We start from the raw sequence: 17,409 nt of genomic DNA, 5'->3' as shown, positions 1-17,409 counted from the left end.
TTAGGGACTGGAAGAGAAAACTTAAAAAAAGACATGGAAGCAATCCAATAGCGAGATAACAAGAATATTGTATCAGAGATTCTTGAATGCAATAATTATGATAACATTTGCTTTGGTTACACAAATTTCAACCTTTCTTAGTAATTAAATTCTATTTGAATCTAGATTCCCTTGGCAAAATTTAGAACTTCGAGTAAGATATAACCATTTTGATTGCAAATTTTAAATCTCTAAGTGTAATTTAATGTACATTTTAATTCCGCGTCAAAATTTCTTTTACAGAGTTTACAACTTTACATATAGCATAACACATATTTTGATCTATCATGTTTTTGAATGCTTCTAAATAAAATTTCTAATTTAGTATCAAAGATAATATAAGTTCTGTCCAAGTAGAATGCAATGTGATCAAACATAGATACCTTTGGTATAGCCCTTGAATTAGAATGAAAATAACATTTCTTTTTATGTTTTTTTTTTAATAATATATTATGTGCATATACATTAGGTATATAATATTTTCTACATTAATAAAGAAAATTTATACATTATGCAATTCTATAACCTACAAAATATTATTCAAAGTGTATAATACTATGGTTTTACATTGGACCTCCTTTGGATACAAGTGCTAATAGCCTATATATTACTATTAGCATAACCATTACACCTCTAGTATAGATTTTTTATTTAAGAATTAGCCGATTTAATTTGCTTCATTTAACTAACTTCCTTCTGGTTTCTTAATTTGTCTTCAAACTGCCTATTTTTTCTCACAGCAGCAACGCAGCATCTGTAGGGAGATTGATTTCGCAAATTTTGCTGCGGACTCTACCCTTTTTTTTCATTGGCGTAGTTTTGTTTGGAAAATCAGATTTCGTTTACTGTGTACAGATTGAAGGAGCAGCTGTAGTGAATTTGGTTTTGGTTCGTCTCATTTAAAAAAATTCTGCTGTGGTGGGTTTCGTAAATTCTTCTGCAAACTCTGCCCATTATTTTCATCCTCGTCGTTAACAACACGACGCAATTTGTGCACAATCTTGAGGTAAGTCACTTGCCATGGTTTAAGTGAATTTTATATTTTGAAATCTTTACGCGACAGGACCATTTCTCTGGTTGTCTTTAGTTTCATTCTAAAACAATTCTGTCGTTATTTCTCGGGAAAGTTGTCTCTCACTAGGAAAAAAACAACTTTTAGGCATTTGTAACATTCCTCGGTCCACGTCCGAAAACAAATATTAACTCACAACTAATATTATCGTTTAAAGGGCTTGATATTTTCAGATGCTTAATTGAGTGTTCAAAACTTGGGCGCATCGACATTTCGTTTCCCTCTGTTTTTTAGGGTTTGTAATCCTATGGTTTGAAATTCTATGATTTAATTTTTTTTGGATTTTGATCATGGGGTTTAAATTTTTTAGGATTTTACTAATGTGGCACTTTTCTTCTATTTTCTTTTAAATGTGATGGCAAATGAAATCTGAAAACCTAGGATTTTGGGTGGAAATATTGTAGGATTATCACGGCTCTTGGCGTGAATGTGTACTCTTGGCGTGAGTTTCCTCAATTACTGCTTTTCAATTTACCCATAGAGCTCATGCCTGCCCTAAATCCTGCTACAGCCAATCCAGCTAGGGTTCAAATTGTTATCAGGAAATACCCCTCGGTGTTGTTCCACTTAATTTGGTGAATAATGTTGCGGAGGCCCTTTTGTTTGGGATCCAATCTGTCTTTGCCCTGCGACGGATAAGGTTCTAAACCAATATTAAAAAAAGGATTTAGCAATTTATATTGTTTTGAAGATTTGTTATTTTTTTGCTGTTTTTGGGTTATGTAATATGAATCAACCCCTATCTTTGCCTATCAATTGAATGAGTGTTGTAGATAAAATTTGCTATGATCGTATTCAGCATCAAGGAGGTCCCAATGATGTTGTAGTCCATGGGGTACAATCTTTAGAAGCTTCTTAATGTGTGATTGCCAATAGGAGACGATTATTTCAAAGGGTTGAAAATTGTAGCTAGCTCGGATACCTGACTATTGAATTTTAATGTTGTCAATGACAATTAAAATTCCTATGTATTATCTCTCATGCAATCTGAATCATTTAGGGCTGGACCCAAACACATGTAACGTGAAGGCAAATGATGTAACTTAGGGCTGGGCCCAAACACATGTAACGTGAAGGCAAATGATGCAACTTAGGGCTGGGCTCAAATACATGTAACGTGTAGGCAAATAATGTAACTTATAAATAGCAATGTAATATAAACAAATTAATATGCATGCCGACTTTGGTGATTGGCGCCAAAGGATGGATAGATATAAAACAAACATCAAATGAAGTCATTATTCATCATCTTATGCGAATGTTATCTGCTCTCCAAACAACGATCTCTCCTTCACTTATGCGAACTTGTCCAAGTCTATTGTGCGAATTCATTAAGGCTGATTGTGTGGCGAAGTTGTCAAGATCATCATTCGAGTTTTATGAAGACTCTTCTTGTGCGAATCTGATCAAGTCTTCCTTAGCCATTTGCTGCTGATCTTCCTTAGCCATCTACTGATGATAAGGGCTGCAATCTTCATTGTTGTGTAAAGAAAGATTGTGATCTGCTAACTCACTGATTGGAGAACAATTTGAGATAAGTTCACTGCCTTGTAATTGCCTACATTTGAGATAATACATATTGAATTTTGAGGCTGGGTTTTTCACCTCCAAGAGGGAGGTTTTCCCAGGGTATTGGTGTATTCTTGTCTTGTGTTTTCATTGTTTATTTACAGTCTGTTATAATCTGATTGCTTAAAATTAACATGATTACAGTCTGTTATAATTTGATTGCTTAAAGTTAACATGGTATCAGAGCTTTATGTTCATTCTAAATAGTCAGATTATTAGTTGTCCTTCACTTTCAGTTTGCTGTTTTAGTTTTGCAAGATGGTTACAGGTCTGAAAGTAGAGGACAGACTTGAAGGTGCCCTCAATTTTACATCATGGAAGGTTCGTGTCCTCCTTGCTCTTGATGAATTAGAGCTGTTACAGTTTGTGGAAGACAAGGATCTGACTGAACCTTTGGATCCGAAAGAACTGAAGCAATTCAGGAAAAATGCTCTCAAGGCAAAGAAGTTCCTTATTGATTCCGCAAAGGATCATCTTGTTCCAGTTATCTCCAAATTGAAGTCAGCCCGAGAGATGTTTAAACATCTAGAACGGATGTATGAGATCAACAACATCAGCCGAGTACTTACATTGAGGCAGCAACTTCTTCAAGTCAAAATGAGCAAAGGAGATTCAGTCATGTCCTTCTTCATGAAGATTTCAAAATCAAAGGACCAACTCAGCGCCATTGGAAGCGAAGTTGTAGACAAAGATATTGTCAGGATTGCTTTGAATGGTCTTCTTGACTCTTGAGATCCATTTATTCAAAGCATAAGTGGAAGAGCTGAATTTCCTTCCTTCGATCGCCTCCGATCAGATTGCATTCAAGAGGAGTCATGCCTTGCTGCCAGAGGAATGCATAAAGGCTCTCATGGAGGAGATCAACATGTGCTTGCATCTCAACATGTCAAAAGAAAGGGAGGCCATTGGAAGAAGAACAACTTCAAAAGAGATAGAGACTTCAGACCTCCTGCTTATGATTCAAGGAAGAAGCCAAGGGATCTTTTACGTGTCCGTTGCTTCAAATGCGACAAGTTTGGACACTATGCTAAAGAATGTCAGAATCCGCCCATGCAAGGAGAGGCCAACCTGAATGAAGTTGCAAATTTAGAGGAGAATGAAGGCTACCTCTTCATTTCTGCCTTGTCCAGCAATGTGCCAACCGATAGCAACACTTGGTTGATAGACAGTGGTGCATCTAGACACATCACGGGATATCGAGAGCATCTCTCAAACTTGATGGAGAAAGAGTCCAACCTTCATGTGGTAATTGGTGATGATGCCCAATATTCGGTAAGAGGTTTTGGTAACACTTCTTTAAATTTGGAATATGGCATGTCCTTGCATCTTAGTGATATTTTATTTGTTCTTGGAATTAAGAGGAATTTAATTTTTATTTTTGCCCTAGAAGATAAAGGTTATCAAATAGCATTTTCTGAAGGTAAAGTACTTGCATGGCCTAAGAAATCTAGTATTAAATTTGCTCGTGTTATTGGAAATAGATATGATAGTTTGTATAAGCTTTCAGCTAACCCCATTCGAGCACTCATTCACAAAGCTTTTGAATCTAGCGAGCTATGGCATAGAAGGCTCGGCCATCTTCACTATTAGGCACTTCCCTCACTTGAAAAAATGGTTAAAGGTATGCCTAAAGTTAGTCAATTTCTGCCTAAAGTTAGTCAATTTCATGATGATACTTGCAAAGGTTGTGCATTAGGTAAAGTCCATTTCATAAAAGTGAAAGTAGAGCTAAGGAAAAATTAGCACTTGTTCATTCTGATCTATGTGGACCCATGTCTGTTCCTTCACCTAGCGGATTTCTATACTATGTTACATTTATAGATTATTTTTCTAGAAAGACTTGGATTTACTTTCTAAAATCTAAAGAATTTGATGAAGTGTTAAGTAGGTTTAAAGAATTTAAAGCCCTAGCTGAAATTGTCTGGTAAAATGATTAAAGTGTTAAGATCTGACAATGGACATGAATACACCTCAAGTGGCTTCAATGACTTTTGTGTAGAGACAGGAATTAAGAGGGAGTTCTGCATCCCCTACAACCCTCAGCAAAATGGTGTAGCTGAACGAAAGAATAGAGCCATTGTTGAAGCAGCCAAACCTATGATTCACGATCAAGACCTACAGACCTTCTTATGGGTTGAAGCATCCAAGACTGCAGTGTACATTCATAATAGATGCCCTCACCGTGTCCTGAAGAACATAACTCCCGAGGAAGCTTTCATTGGAGTCAAACCAGATACCAGCCACCTAAGGATCTTTGGAAGTCCTGTCTATGTTCATGTGCCAAAGGAAAAGAGGACTAAGTTAGAGCTTTCCGGGAGGAAGGGTATCCTTGTTGGATATAGTGAATCTTCCAAGGCATTTCGCATCTACATTCCCGATCAAAGGTATATTGAGGTAAGTAGGGATGTCACCTTTGAAGAAAATATTGCTTTCAAGAAATCTAAAGGTTCTCTTATTGATAATGATAAAGAAGTTAATGATAATCAAAATATGGATATTGATACTAACCCTGAGATTCAGAGGGAGTCTATTGAGCCTCCCGAACCTATTGAGCATGATGATTCTCCCGAGCCTCTGGTTCCAATCGATGGACCTAGAGATATTGCAATTAGCAAAAAAAGACCACTTTGGGTTAGGAGCACAATTCAAGATGCAGAAAAGTTTGCAGCTCTTAGTGGCACTTTCAGAGAAAGTAAGAGACCTCAGAAGTTCTCCAACTATGTTGCAATGATTTGCAACATCATTGAGGCTGAACCATCCAACATAAAAGAAGCTATGAACCAGCAAGCATGGAAATTAGCTATGGACGAAGAGTATCAATCCATCATCAAGAATTATGTCTAGGATATTGTGCTTAGACCTAAAGATAAGTCTATTGTTTCTTCCAAATGGTTGTTTAAAATTAAACAGGCTGCTGATGGTAGTATAGAGAAATATAAAGCTAGATTTGTAGCTCGTGGTTTTTCTCAAAAATAAGGCATAGATTATGAAGAATCATTTGCTCTTGTTGCTAGATATACTTCCATTAGAACTATTATAGCTATTGCTGCAGCCAAAGGTTGGAAGTTACATCAGATGGATGTAAAGACTGTTTTTCTTAATGGTGTTATTGAGGAAGAAGTCTATATTGAACAACCTGAAGGTTATGAGATTCATAATAGAGAAACTCACGTGTGCAGACTGAAGAAAACTCTCTACGGCCTCAAGCAAGCTCCTCGAGCTTGGTATGAAAGAATTGATAAGTACTTGGTTAGTTTAGGGTTTTGTAAGAATGATGTCGATCCTAACATTTACTTTAAAGTATTTAATGGTGAAATGCTAATTCTGGTTTTATATGTGGATAATTTATTCCTAATTGGTGAAGATAGTCTCATTATTAGGTGTAAGAAAGAATTAGCTACTGAATTTGAAATGAAGGATCTAGGTCTAATGCATTACTTTCTAGGGTTAGAAGTGTGGCAAAGACGTAATGAAATTATTCTAAGTCAAGGAAAATATACTATTGATATATTGAAAAGATTTGGTATGATGGATTGTAAATCTATGTCTACTCCTATGGAAACTAACTTAAAGAAGTTGAGTATTTCTGCAGCTAATTCTGATTTTATAGATCCTTCAGAGTACAAGCAGTTGATTGGATCCTTGATGTATCTAGTTAACATTAGACCAGATATTTGCCATGCAGTGAGTGCACTTAGCCAATTCATGAACCAGTCAAAGCATGTTCACTTGGTGGCAACCAAGCACATCCTGAGATACTTGCGTGGAATAGTTGGCTATGGGCTGAAGTATCCAATCAACACAGTGATCAATTTGGAAGGTTACTCTGATTCTGATTGGGCTAGAAGTGTTATTGACAGGAAAAACACTTCAGGAATTTGTTTCAGCTTGGGTTCCGCTATGATCTCTTGGGCGAGTAGGAAACAGTCCTCAGTTGCATTGAGTACTGGAGAAGCTGAATGCATTGCTTCAAGTGTGGCAACCAGAGAAGCAACTTGTCTTCGCAAACTTCTTGCTGAGTTGTTTGGACAACCTTGGGAATCCACTGTTATTTATTGTGATAATCAGAGTTGTATTAAAATGTCTAATAATCCCGTGTTTCATGACAGGTCAAAACACGTGGAAACTCATTATCACTATGTTCGTGATATGGCACAAAGAGGTGCCATCCAGTTGAAACATATCAGCACTGATAAACAGGTTTCAGATGTTCTCACCAAGCCTCTAGCTTGAGTGAAGTTTGAGTACTTCAGAGAGAAGCTTGGAATTGTGGAGAACACAACATTGATTGAGAGGGAGTCTCAATCTTAGTGATGCAATTTAGTTTTCATCTTCCACCCTCTGCGGGCAATGCAAGGTGACATTGTATCCTTCTCTGGGAGAAGGTTGAGGAGTTTGCATCTTCCACCCTCTGCGGGCAATGAAAGGTGGATCCATCCTCTGCGGGCAATGCAAGATGGACATCATGAAATGAGTTCATGATATTTATGTGTTCTATTGTAGGTATACGATATGGAGCTTATACATTCATCCTTGTGGGCATTGCAAGATGAAGGTCATGAATGGATCATGACAAGTGGCAGCTATCCTCCCTAGCTAAGAGGGAGTGTTGTAAATTGTAGCTAGCTCGGATACCTGACTATTGAATTTTAATGTTGTCAATGACAATTAAAATTCCTATGTATTATCTCTCATGCAATCCGAACCATTTAGGGCTGGACTCAAACACATGTAACGTGAAGGCAAATGATGTAACTTAGGGCTGGGCCCAAACACATGTAACATGAAGGCAAATGATGTAACTTAGGGCTGGGCTCAAATACATGTAACGTGTAGGCAAATAATGTAACTTACAAATAGCAATGTAATATAAACAAATTAATATGCAAGCCGACTTGGGTGATTGGCGCCAAAGGATGGATATAAAACAAACATCAAATGAAGTCATTATTCATCATCTTATGTGAATGTTATCTTCTCTCCTAACAGCGATCTCTCCTTCACTTATGCGAACTTGTCCAAGTCTATTGTGCGAATTCATTAAGGCTGCTTGTGTGGCGAAGTTGTCAAGATCATCATGCGAGTTTTATGAAGACTCTTCTTGTGCGAATCTGATCAAGTCTTCCTTAGCCATCTGTTGCTGATCTTCCTTAGCCATCTACTGTTGATAAGGGCTGCAATCTTCATTGTTGTGTAAAGAAAGATTGTGATCTGCTAACTTGCTGATAGGACAGCAATTTGAGATAAGTTCATTGCCTTGTAATTGCCTACATTTGAGATAATACATATTGAATTTTGAGGCTGGGTTTTTCACCTCCAAGAGGGAGGTTTTCCCAGGGTTTTGGTGTGTTCTTGTCTTGTGTTTTCATTGTCTATTTATAGTCTATTATAATATGGTTGCTTAAAATTAACATGATTATAGTCTGTTATAATTTGATTGCTTAAAATTAACACAGTTCACATATCTCACCTATCTATGAAGTTAGCTTTTATGTTTTTCACTTGCTTCGGATGTTCACAGCATTTGGTTATGTTGTTATCCTTATTGACATTTTAAAATTAGATCTGGTTACTTTTTGATGTTTATCAGAAATTTTTATACTACATAATAAAGACAAAGCGCAAATCTGAGTATCTGATTTACTGGAAAAGTATAGTAAACATTAGAGTCAGGCTAGAGATGGAACATACAAATGCAATAATGTCTGCAGATTATTGAACCTCAAGCTTTTAAAATAAGATATGCAGACTAACACACCTGCCCCAGCAATGCAAGCATAAAATTTGAACCCCCTCATGAAATTCAAGTCATTTGAGACAATCGTTAAATGCCAACATTTTGATGTTATGTATTAAGTGGTGTTTTTGTAGTGTATCAAATTATGTAATAATGTGTTGGCATTTCTGCATAGTTTCAAGTCAATCTTCATTGGTTCATATTATATTATTATTTTCAAATCTAGATGATCTGTGCTCAACTAAATAATGATAGCCAACTTTTACACATAAGTTTAGATTAAATCATATGCATACAAAATCATTGTTCTAATGCAGCATTGCAGCTATAAGTACATCAGTGTTTGATTCTTAATTTCTCAAAAGCCTAAGCATGTAGAATTTATGAAATGAAAAAATTGTACCATGCCACTTAATTAGAAATTAAATGACAGTCAAGAGAGAGAAGAATAAAGAACATTATATTTACCCTACAAACCCTCTGAAGAGAGAAAAAGACAGACTCTGGCAGTGGCAATTGCCTACTACCTATACTATGTAGGAAATTGTCATATTAAATGAGTGTACAAATGATTGGATACAATCTGCCCCTTTTTCTATTCAACAGGACTTTGGCTATGGATGCAATCCATCCCTTGCTCCATTAGCTGTCTATCTCTATTGTTTGCCTATGCTTCCATGGTACTTTCCTTTTGCCTCTCACCTCTTGGAAATACAACATAATTGTTCTCCTTAATTCTTAAAGAAGAAGATAGAACATGCAGTTTGTTCCCTCCTCCATCCTTCCAGGAAGATACAACATAAATTGTTCTCTCATGCCCATTTCGCAAACCGATACAACTTATTTATAGATTCCCATGCACAGCAGAGTTCTCCCAGGCTCAAGAAGAAATTCCATCAACACAGGAAGTTGTCTTCACAGAGCTGATGCACTTGCAGATTGGAACATAAGTAATTTATCTCTTTGTGAGTGGATTAGAGTGTGCTGTAAGAGGGCACTGTGTGGAAATTGAGAATTGGTGATTATGAATTTTACATACAATCTTCTGTTTGGTAGTTCTCCAAAGAAACTCTGGGAGTTCAAGAAGATTAAAATCCTGGATATGAGAGGCAGCAGTTTGTATGGTGAGATTGAACCTAGCATAAGTCTTTGAGATATTTGTGAGCTTTCTTTAGACAGCAATGTTCGGTCAGGGAGACTGGTAAGTTATCTGGGATTGCTTTCTTGTTTGAAGATGCTGGAGCTGGGATCAAATTTTTTTAGGGAAAGCATTCTTGTAGTTCTTGTAACTATCTGAGCTACAGTGCATTGACTTTGGTAGGCAATAATTTCTCTGAATCCATTCTATCGCTGCTCAGCAACTTGGAAAACTTTGTCTTTCTTAATCTGGGTCACAAAAAAGTGTAGACTAAAATGAAAAGAGGTAGACATCTGATGCTATTCTCTACTGTAAAGTACCATGCAGCCTTATAATTGTTCATACAACCTTTTTCAAAGGTATGATTTCATGTTGTATCTTCTCTTAATTCAAGTTCTTTGATTTACCAGATTTCTACTTTACTCCTTAACTCCCAAAACTTTGTTACAAGTATTAGATGTGACTATAGTCCACCAGTTATACAACCAGGGCCTTAAAATGTATTCTCTAATTGTAATCAAAGGACTTTTGTTCTTCATTCAATTGAATAATCTCAAAGAGAAACATGACCAAGTGATTTATTGGACACCTACATGACTAAGAATAGCAGCAAATTATTGTGGGTGAAGCCACAACATTTTTTGGAAATCAAGATGGGACGAAGAAGATCTTGTTGGGAGGGTCAAAGTTCGACAGAATTCTGAGTTTGTTCATGATATAATTTTGTTTAAGTGTAAAACTGTAGAGTCTCTTAGAGGGGCTAGCGCTGTTTTTTTTGTTCTAATTTCTCTCATTGACCGGTTGAATAGGCCCCCCATGGTTTTAAGTTGTGACTTTAAGTCCTTTAAATCATCATGATTACCGGCCCCTTGCGCTAGGTTCCCATTCGCCTAATTATTTAGACCGGATATATTCTTTTGTCCTAGGCAATGAGCCCCTTTACCCCTCAATGTTTACAACTAAGTCTCCACGTGCATTTTAAATTCACTTAAAGTGCAAGTTGCACCCCGCAGCTCCACAAGGTTTGACTTTGGTGAACCTTTTTGGTGCGGGATAGCGGGCAAGAATAAGTGTATTGAAAGCGGTTAAGGCTTAGGACCTCGTGGTTCTGCAAGCTTGTTACTAGGTACTCCAGGTTTGTTGATTTTATAGCTGGGTGTGACACACTAGAGAAAGTTCAAGATCATATGAAGAACATATATAATGTGGAAAGTGGAAGACTAAGAAACTTTGATCTTGAAGGATATATGAAGTGTTTGAGTACTACAAGATTAAAAAGGAGACCTGTTGTGACCTTTTCAGTCACCGCCCCATTGTAAATGGGGACCCCCTCTTTTACTTAGGTGTCTAGTTGTTTTATAAGGTTTTGTTGATTTGGTAGTAAATATTGATTTTCAAAAGCAATTCAATTTCAGAACTGTGCACTCCAAGCTAGCTTAGATGAAGGGTAGAAGCGATTGTGCAATATTGACAATTTTGTCAAATGTTGTCAATTTTAAAGTTGTCAAAATTGTCACGTTTCAAGGTTGTTAGGAAAGAGGTCAAGGTGAGCGAAATGAGAAACTTCCTTCTAGGGGTCGTTTTTCCACCTTTTGGAGAGTAGAGGAAACCTAGTGTTAAGTGATAGAGTTTGTTTCAAGGCTTTTGAAAATTCGAAATTTCCTTCTACCTATCAAATTTCCAATCCTAGAAATTGAGTGCTAAGTGAATGAGAAGTTGGAAATTTTCCTTGTGGAGATTGATTATCCACTCAAAAAGAAAAATTTTAAGGCAAAATTTGGTGGAAATCAAAATCTTCCTTTTGCTAGTCGATTTTCCACCCTTGGCAAATGGAGCGAGTTATCAAGAAGGAAAGGGAAGTGAGGGTGAAAATCTTCTTTCTAGGGGTCGATTTTCCACTCTAGGCAATAATTTGCTAGTGAATTGGAAAAGAAGTTTCAAAAACAGAGAAATTAAAATCTTCCTTCTACCTTCCAAATTTCCACTCTTCCTTCTAAGGGTCGATTTTCCACTCTCAAGCAAATGGTGAACAAAATGCAGTTAAATTTGGAACAAAGAAGGTCAAAAAAAAGGAAATCAAATCTTCCTTCTCCATGTCGATTTTCCACTCTTCCTTCTACATGGCGAATTTCCGCCCTTGCTCTAAGTTGAACGATGAAAAGAAGAAAGTGAAATTTTAAGGCAATAAAAAATGGAATCTTTCTTGTGGAGTTCGAATTTTCACTCTTCCTTCTAAATCAAGCCTTGAGTGAGATTTTGAGGAAAGAAAATCTTCCTTCTTCCTTGTGTTTTTCCACTCTTCCTTGTAGGGTGTGAATTTTCACTCCAATTTTTGAAGAAATTTTCAAGAGCAAACCTTCCTTGTGCGTTGTGAATTTCCACTCCTTCCTTCTAGGTTGCGTTTTTCCACTTCTCATTTTGGGTGAATAAAAGATAGATCTTGAGAGAGCAAAACCTTCTTTCTAGGATGCGATTTTCCACTCCTTCCCTCTTCAAGTCGAATTTCCACCCTTCAATTGCAATTGAAAACTTGAAGCACTTCACATTAATTGATATTTAATTGCAAAATTGCATGGAGGATGAAGGATGCCGACTTCACAAGAAAGAATTTGAATTTTATTTGCAAAACAAAAAATATGTATAGGCAAAAGTCGGCTTTGTAAGGAAAAGAATGGGTGTAACTTCTTATGGCAATCACTATAAAATAAAGGAAGAGCATTATTCATTCAAAACAAATTTAAATCTACTAAACAAATTCACATCAAGAGAAGCATTTCAAATTCGCATTAAAGAAGGTCTTCTAAATTCGCAGTCAGCCAGCAAAAAGAATTCAAAATTCAAACAATTTTTAAAACATTTAAAGGTGAATTTTAAAGCAAAATCGAATTTTTGAAAAGAAGGAAAGAAGCCTGATCGAATGCCAATGCCTAAGTCGTTTCTTGTCAAAGAAGAGCAATTGAATTTTAAGGCACACTTGCAGCATTCAGATTTACGATTAAACTTTGTCAAGTATGGAATGCTAGACTCCATATTCAAATATTGTAAAATTCATGATTCAACTCCTAGAATTATCATTTAAAAAGTTCAATTCTGATTTTAGGATTTAAATAGAAGATTTGTAAGCAGAAATCAGAACTTAAATAATTCTTCAATTGTTCGTCCAGGTTGTCACTGATTATCCTTGCCCAAGCCACGATCTTTATTGCATCCATCCCTTCCTCGATGAAGTAAAACATCCATGGCTTTAAGATGATTGCCTGTGGACATCCCATGACTCGACTCATAAGCATCATGAGGTCACTGTACTCTTGCTTGAAGTCCATCTTGGTAAGTTGCTTAGGCATTTTGGAATGATGGAGCTTTGGCTTCTACATCCATTTATGGTTGATGATACCCGTTCATTCATCCACTTTGGAATCATAGAGCCTCGCTGCCCTCTCTTTTGTATTGTATACCATGGAATGGTATATGGGAATTCCAAAAGCTTCAGCAATTGCTTCAGCTATGAGATTTGCCAACAACTTGCCATCAGTAGCTACAATTGATTATCACTTGGAGTTGTAATATTTTGCACATTCAATGATTAACTCTGGGTACAGTATGGCAGGAGGGAAACCAACTGCTGCCACAATTCCACTTCGAGTTATCTTCTTGGCTAAGGCAGACGGAGGATGTCCTTCATGACTAAACATTCTTTTCCTGAATTCGTCCAAATTGAAGGTCCCCAGGTTGGTGTCATTGACTTCCTTCCACTTTGATATGATTTGTGATTCTGGGAGAAATCCCTTGAGTTCATTCTTGTCATCTTGGATTCTGCCATCTAACTTCTTGCAAAATAAAATAACTAACATTAGAATAATGCCAAGGAATTTTAAAATTCATTATGAAAAGAATCCATTAGATAGATAGATGATTGCATTTCCAGCCCCTATAAAAAGCTAAAGGCAGTGAGGATTGATATTAGAGTAAAAGAAATTTTAAATTTGCCATTGCAAGTGGAAGAGGAAATATGAGCAATGTTCTTTGTAAGTGCAGTTGCTAGTGGAAGAGGAAAAATGAATAATGTAGTAGCATAATCACCGTTGTAAACTTGTAGGTTCGCTAATAGAGTCTAAACATGTAGAATTGCAGATAAATCAAATGCTAGAGCAAGTTCATACATGTGATGCAAATATGAATTTGATTGTTATAACAACATATAGCACTCATTCACAATGCTTAACGTAAATAAAAATTAAAAAAAAATCAAGCAAATGATAATTTTTAATGGGCAAGGGAGAATGCATTCAGGGATTAATGAAAATCTAAGTTATTGGTCCAGGTTCGGGTAAGTGAACCCGTTTCGTGGGTACAGGTAAATTTTTTTTACCCTTGGGTTTATAGGGTTGGGTTTGTCTGAACATGTATACACACACAGATACACAATGTACAAAAATTCTAAAACTAAATACATTTGATAGTATGATACTTAATCATTGATCAATGCCAAATGCTAATTGATAGTTCAGAATTTCAATATAATCATATTTGTCATATGCCATTTAATATATACGATGTATCATATATGTCTAGGTTCACGATTGGAATGGAAATCATTACAATTACAAAATTGACAATAAAAAATAATGATTGTCTTCTATCTTCATCAATCATCAAAAGGATCTAGATCAAAATCATCATAGTTTGCTTCAAGTTCAAAATCATTCGAACCCAAAACATTGCCACTCCCACTAGGTGCATCGTGTGTAGGTATCTCATCATCATCACTCTAGTGACTCTAGCAAGATAATCAATAGTTGCATCCAACTTGGTACACTTAGGGGTTACATCTCGATGCTTTGTTGACCCATCCTTGTATTGTTATGCTTTATGTGTGTTGACGTGTATTTTGTACACAATCATACACAGAATAAAATACCCAAGGGTACCTTATCCTCTCTTGAATAAAGTCTCTGATTGCTGAAGATATCGCAAAAAAGGATCAATCAGGGTGACTCCAATGTTCTTTTATGTAGGGTCTCTACATGTGGATAAGCACCAGTGGTCGTTGTGATTGCTGTTTCATCAAGGGGACTTACGTATCCGAATTGCAGGAACAAGATTTTCCTAATACTAATGAATTCCAAAAAAAAATCAAAAGGGGAGGGTTTGCAAGAGATAAATTCTAATCTAATCCTAAGAATGACTCAATGCGGGCAGGACTTGGTAAGATTCTACCAACTTCAGTATCACCAAGGAATTACAACTTTACTGAAACTGATGCGATCTTCTAAGGTGAATAATGATTTTTCAAATCATCAAGAATCATAAGTACTACCATGAAGGTACATATCAATGACTCAATAATGAATGAAGGTTTATGCAATCCAAATATTTCCAGTCGACCACACAAGGCGTCCTTACACTCAGTAAGAATCTAGTGGTTTGGAGTATGAATCTCACCAAAGATCTAGCCCAACACTCGGTCCTTCAAATTTAAATACTACTTTGACTGAGAATGATTCAAGAAAGTAAACAACCATGAAGATAACCACAAGAATTGCAATAAAACACCATAACTTCAATATTTTATTGATCTCAAAGCCATCATGAACAACAATTGTTTGAAATTCCTTCTTCAAAGCTCAATCTTGCTACAAAATAACTTGCTTCTCAAAAACTCTAACTATTTCTTATTGCTCTCTCTGAATTCTATATCTATCTATCTCTATCTATATCAAAATGAAAATGAATGAGGGTATAAATAGCATCCTCAATTACAATGAACGGTCCAGATCAGAAGAAGATCAATGGCCAAGATTATGACACCTAAACCCTAATTAGGGTTTATTACAAATAGCCCCCTTTTTATTGAACAATATTAAATGCATAGCCAAATATTAAATTTGGCACAAAAACCTAGGAGACATAGACCAATGAAAATTAAGGTGCCACATCATCTATAACAACCTTTCTTCTAGAATCTTATTCCCTTTCCAATGCTCTTTCTTAGCATATGCAATGAATCTAGACACGATTCCTTCGATCTCAGCAATTGGAATCTCAGGAAGATTCCTCATTCGTTCTTCCAAGTGGATGACCTGATCAAAAGCCTTGAGAAGAGCAGCGTCCCATCCAGGTTCAAGTTCCTTGATTTTCTCAATCAAGAGCATGGTAGCAAACATCTGATCCTGTTGCTCATCTGTAATAACATTCTCATCTTTGCAAAAGATGACCTTGACTCTATCTTCTAATTCTTGCAAATCCACATCTGTCTCAACTGCAATCCTCCTGCCAAGAATAGTACATAATACTTCAAACACTTTGTCCTGGATCGGATGGATAATCTCTTCAACTTGATTGCATTTGTTACTGATGTCCTCAAAAAGGACTTCCTTCATCTGGAGTAAAGTTGACCATTGAAGTAAACTATGAGGTCCTCCATCCATTATCTTTTCTTGTGCTAGGACCTTCCTTGATGTTTGTCTGATTACTTGCAGGATAGGAATGATAACATCCTTAGTATGAGCAAAAGCAGCTACAGTTATCACTAGGTTGTGGATGATCTCAAGAACCTGAATAGTCCGATGAATAGTCTGCATCATTCTTGTTGCAAATTCAATAGCAACTGTATGGGATTTGTCAATCCAAGAACTCATAAGCTGGACCAAACTCCTGACTCTCTCTGCCTCACCAATTGATTCAAAGGGAAGTGCCTGCGCAGGAGATACTGCTGGATCCTGACGCCTCAAAGGCTGATTGAGATGGCTAAAGTAGCCTCTCCAAGCACTGACCTCTCGCTCAAGCTTTCTATTTTTCTCCATTTCTTCTCTAAGCTTGTCCTTAAGTGCCTCAAATGAATCAGTGGCATCATCCAATGTCTGCTCGGCTGTGAGTGGACCAAGCTCAAATGTCTCTACATTATATTCTTCTGCAAGGATTTCACCTTCATACTTGTCCACTGCTGGTGTAGCTATCTGTAATTTCCTGGATCCTGTCTCATCTCTGATCATCTTGGACATCTTAGTAGCTTTCCTCTTTTCTGTCACTTCCTGAGAATTTCCAACAAGGCTCTCTAAATCAATCACATTATCTTCGTCCTCAATCACAATCACCCTTGTTAGTCTCTCCTTCAACCAATCTGGAATGGCAGATCTTGTTTCTCTAACTTGTATCTCCTTAGGCAATGTTTCTTCTTCTCTGAGAGGAGATGTCGCTTCGTCATCATTCTTGTCTTCATGTAACTTATTGACTTGACTTGACTTGACGAACGTTGAGGTGCCTGTCCTTCTTCCTGTTTATCGTTCTGTACCATTGATTCCATAGATTCCTCCATTTCAAGTGTCCTCTTCTCTTGTCGAGAAGATGTGCCGGATGAACGATCTCGATTGGCCTCTTGCTTCTTCTTGGAGGATTCTCTTTTTTTAGGTCTCTCTTTCCTCTTCGATCCTCTAGGATGAGGATTGCCTTCACTTACGCTTCGAAGATTGCCCTCACTTGTGTTTCTGGGATTAGGATTACCTTCACTTACACTTGCTCCTCCTTCGCCTGGCCTTTCTTCTAAAGTAAAAGTCATAGATATGCCCTACTCTCTCAACTTTTAATGTTGCACATCAACCCATCTGCGAGTACAAGACAAAACTGGAGCCATCAAGGTATCTAGATCCAAAATTTCAGGTTCATTCCAATCTAGCCTCACTGCTTTGCTTTCTCAGTCATAAGATCATTGGAGATGTCTACCACTGTCCTGAGCTTGATCGGCCACTCTGTAAATTTTGCATTTCCTGATGAAGTCTAAAGGCAATCTGGAATGCATCTTTCTTTTTACTTCAAAATCATCTGAGAGATTCATCCAAAAGTCCTCTACCTGAGATT

General features: G+C 36.9%; 1 protein-coding gene across 4 annotated transcripts in view; it reads left to right on the top strand.

Annotated features, from left to right (window-relative positions):
- The first annotated feature begins 640 nt into the window (after positions 1 to 640).
- Positions 641 to 17,409, top strand: part of LOC131038928 (uncharacterized) — an 88,288-nt gene continuing 71,519 nt past the window's right edge. For 3 of the 4 annotated variants that reach the window (XM_057971530.2, XM_057971528.2, XM_059217034.1), the window contains exon 1: positions 641 to 1,045. The gene's annotated coding sequence lies outside the window, so the exon portion shown is untranslated. Of the gene's footprint in view, positions 1,046 to 2,752; positions 3,953 to 17,409 lie in introns of those variants that run through there. The other variant, XM_057971529.2, reaches the window with a different exon arrangement.

Source organism: Cryptomeria japonica, chromosome 3, assembly GCF_030272615.1.
Source record: "Cryptomeria japonica chromosome 3, Sugi_1.0, whole genome shotgun sequence".
Classification (NCBI taxonomy): Eukaryota; Viridiplantae; Streptophyta; class Pinopsida; order Cupressales; family Cupressaceae; genus Cryptomeria; species Cryptomeria japonica.
The sequence above is the reverse complement of the archived record's forward strand: the minus strand, read 5'-3'. Positions and strand labels throughout refer to the sequence as shown.